Below are 4,560 nucleotides of genomic sequence, written 5' to 3' on the forward strand. Positions count from 1 at the left end.
TCCCGGCCATCATGTCGACACCGAAGCACTGGAATATTCTATGACTAACCTGAATTCGCCTCTAAATATAGACCCGTTCCGCCAACCGAACCGAACTTGTGATCGTTTTTCATTGCAATCTACACTTGTCGCTATTGCCGTAAAGAGCAGAATCTTGTTACATCTAGCAAGCTATGTGCTCCCTTACTATCATCGGGATGTCTATGTCGGCTGCTTCAGCCCCATGCGAATGTCGCGGTAGCCTCACATCGCTCCGCACATTGTGTCGTTTAGTTGTAATTTAGGTTAAAACACTATTGTAGTTTTAAATTAAAATAATAGTTTTGGACAATTTTGGTTTTGTTTAAAAAAAAATTCAAATTTCAAAATTCATTTATTTCAAGTAGGCCTATAAGCACTTTTGAAACATCAAGTATGTCTGTTTGTAGTGACTCTACCACCGGTTCGGAAGGCAGATTTTACCGAGAAGAAGCCGGCAACAAAACTCAACAGTTGCTCTTTTCCAACATAATAATAATATATTAGATAACAATGGTTGTTATGAATGCAATGCATGTGGTTCTGCAATACACGCCGAATGCACTTCCCGGTTTCCTCCCAGCTAACGTGTAACGCACTCTGGTGTGTTAAAATATACTGGATTCGTTGCTGAAATTTTTAGATCGACTCTTTGTACCCCGATGGTTGCTTAATTTTTATTTACTTGTTATATTTAGAATACTTTATTGCAAAAACTTAGAAACAATAAAAGAAACACACAAGAGAAGAAAAAAATATATTTATAAAATTATTATTGTAAGAGATTGTTTTTGCGATAAGACCGCCTTTGCACACAACTGTTCTACACGTAACTGGATAAATATATATACGTCGTTACGTTATACATTCATAAAAATTAATATCACTAATTTAAACGGTAAAGAAAACCACCGTTAAGAAACCTGCATGCCTGAGAACGTTGTCAACGGCGTGTGAAGTCCACCAATCCGCGCTTGGCCAGCGTGGACTACGGCCTAAACCCTTTCTCATTCTGAGATGAGAACCGTGCCCTGAAGTGGGCTGTTAATGTGTAATAATGATGATTATGATGATAATGGTGATGAAGAAATTACGTAAGCGGGCTGGCGGGGATCTCCGACTTAAATGATCAGAGTGCTCACCACTATAAAATATATTAATATCAGTGGAATATCCAATCAAATATGTTTGTGTACAAACCATTTGCAAAATAAACATTGGTTCATTCGCATGTTATTTTAGTTGGTAAAAGCGATGGAGAGCGTGTCGATTTCAAAACATAGCGCATCCAAATTCCACCGGTCTTGAATCCCCTCGGCATAATTAGTCCAGATTGCTACTACAGCTGAAGAGTTTTGGTACAAGTTATAAACTACGAATGAAATGCTTTATTATATTTGAAAAAAGCACTGCACACATTTTACCGAGCCCCGTCAAGAGATTGTGTCTGTGCAAAGCAATAATTATTACATTGAGCTTCAATTAACATTAAAGTTAGTTAATAGTTTTAAGTGACAATGTGAGATGGTGATAACAAAAAAAAACTGCTAAGTTCTTCTTAGACCAGGGCGCGTTTGGAACCCTCGTAGCTTTAGTTTTAAGTTCATGAATTCAGTTATCGCCATCAACTCACTTCTATGTTATATTTTACATGTAATGTACACATCAAACGTGCCATATAGGAACCTATTAAAAAAAAAAAATTTGACTTTGACTTTGACATTGCAAGGTTGTTTGTTGTGTGTGATAAGGCACTTTGCGCATATATATTCATTTACCTTTTTTAAGTTGTTTTTTATTCTGTTTGTTCAATAAAGACTTTTTTATCCATCTAACACTATAGACATTCTTCTATTTCTGGTCGGTTACATTGAATAAGTATTGGAATAAAAAAAATATCGAAACTTATTTATTTCAAGCCTACTTTATAAGCACTTTTATGCAAGAATACATACGTCAAATATGTATGTTTGTAGTGCCACCGGTTCAGAAAGCAGGTTCTATCAAGACGCCTGACTTCTGCGTACTTTTCCCATACATTTCTGCCTTAAGGCAACATTGTGTTTCATAAGGGCATGGTTGCTGGTATAATTATAGGAACATGAGGTTTAAAACATATGCCTCTGCGGCGGCAAGTTGTAGGATGTGTACCTTGCATGCCTTGTTAAGTGTGACTCTCCTGTTATTAGAGGCATCTATGCAGCAATGGACGTTGTATGATGGGGCTTAATACCTTACAAACGACGTGCTCCTTGTACGCCTTGCAAAGCGTGACTCTCTATAGACGATGGCTTTCCATGTGTCATCAGTTTGCTCCATTATAATTGAGAAATAGAATAATTTGATGTTTGAAGCTTTTGTTTTGCACCGCAGCGGATTTCAAACTATTCAAGAGCCATCCACGTCGGAGTCGCGCGGCACGCGTGCCGGCCCTGAGCCCGAAAGCCAGATTGAATTTGTAATGTGTTTTAAGTCACCCGATAAAACTATTCCGGACATTTCAACTGATTGTGTTGACAACTGTTCCACAACTCCAACTTCCGATGGAATTGAGGAATTGTTCTGCTTTGAAACAAATGGTCCCCTTTTTCATGTTCACTTAAGTAAGTAAGCACTGAAGTAAGTACCGGTCAACTTCTTCGTCATGAAGTTGATGTGTTGACCGCGAAGGGTACATAGTTTATTAAATTCAAAATTCATTTATTTCAAGTAGGCCTAGTAGAAGCACTTTTAAAAAGTCAAGTCTATCTGTTTGTATTGACTCTAACACCAGTTCGGAAGGCAGATTCTACCGAGAAGAAGCCGGCAAGAAACTCAGCAGTTGCTCTTTTTCAACTTCAACTGTTTTAATTCTATTTTTTTCATTTTAACATTCATTTTCTATCTTGTGAGATATGAAAGCGGAGCCAGATGCTTCCAAGTAACCTTCATTAAGAAAGTCATCAATTGTATAGTAACCTCGCTGTAATAAATGTGTTTTAACATATTCTTTAAACTTATTTATTCATTTATACTCTTTATTTGTACACCACTCAAGCAAAGAAACAAGACAAAAAAAGAACAAACACATGAAGAATGAAGCAGGATACAAAAGGCGGCCTTATCGCTAAGTAGCGATCTCTGCCAGGCAACCTTAGGATTAGGAAAACTAAAAAGAAAACAAATAGGTGGGGTACACTATTTAGTACATACATACAAATATCTACATACTAATACATAAACCAGACTACACAAATAAAAAAAAATTAAAAATACTATTGATAAATATAAAAAAATAAGTATACTAATACATATCCTAATATACCATAAATACTTAAATATGAGTTTGAGTAGATAAATAAATAATAATAGTCGTCTTTACTGAGCGAAATAATGAGCCTTAACAGCATTTTTAAATATGCCCAATGACTTCGACTGTCTTATGATCAATGGGAGTGCATTCCACAATTCAGTAGCTTTGACAGTGAACGAATGCTTATAAAACTTCGTTTTGTGGAACGGCATGCTCAAAGTCAGCGCACGACTCGATCTAAGTTCCGACTGCACTCCAAGAAATTTAAACTTCTCCTTAAGATAAGAAGGAGTCTTAGGATTAAATAACACACAGTACAGAAGTGAAAGTACATGAAGATCCCGGCGACGGCGGATAGGGAGCCACTTAAGCTTCTGACGAAATTCAGATACATGGTCATATTTGCGTAATCCAAATATGAACCGAATAGCTAGATTTTGAAGACGCTCAAGTTTGTTAAGATAGTCCTCGGTCAAATTAAGATAGCTTGCGTCCGCATAGTCGAGAATAGAGAGAAAAAGAGAATGTGCTAACATAACTTTAGTCGGGATTGGAAAAATGGATCGCAGACGGCACAGCGACCTAAAAGTGCCAAAAGTCCTTCTACTCAAATCCCTGACTTGCACAGACCACGATAACTCTTTATCAAGATGCAAGCCAAGGTCCTTTACAGAGGCACAAAACGGAATTGTGACACCATTAAAATCAACACTAGGTAGATTTCCCCAATCAACCCTTGACCGCATACCAGGGCTTCCAATAATAATAGCCTGAGATTTTGCTGGATTAACCTTAAGTCCATACTGCCTGCTCCACTCAAAAATTTCATTAAGATCGGTGTTAATAGCAGCAACAGTAGAACCAAGGTTATCAAGGGTTGAATGGCGATAGATTTGGATATCATCTGCATACATGTGATAGTATTATCAAAATTAAGCTTAACTTGCTATACTCCGCGAAAAGCAGGAGAATCTGTGTGGTGCAATTTATAATTTCTTCAATCCTAATACTCCACACCAAACAGATCCTCGGCAATACACCCTCTACGCACGTTTCGCTCCGAAACCGGAGCATCATCAGGAGATGTTGACTTTACAATGATTAATAACAATTAATCATTGTAAAGTCAACATCTCCTGATGATTTCCGCAAAGTAACGCCTGCTTCTATACAATACATGTAATAGAGAGAAGAGATACGTTTGGAAATTGAATTAATAAAAATAGCAAAGAGTAAGGGAGATAACACGC

Source organism: Pararge aegeria, chromosome 5 (assembly GCF_905163445.1).
Source record: "Pararge aegeria chromosome 5, ilParAegt1.1, whole genome shotgun sequence".
Taxonomy (NCBI): domain Eukaryota; kingdom Metazoa; phylum Arthropoda; class Insecta; order Lepidoptera; family Nymphalidae; genus Pararge; species Pararge aegeria.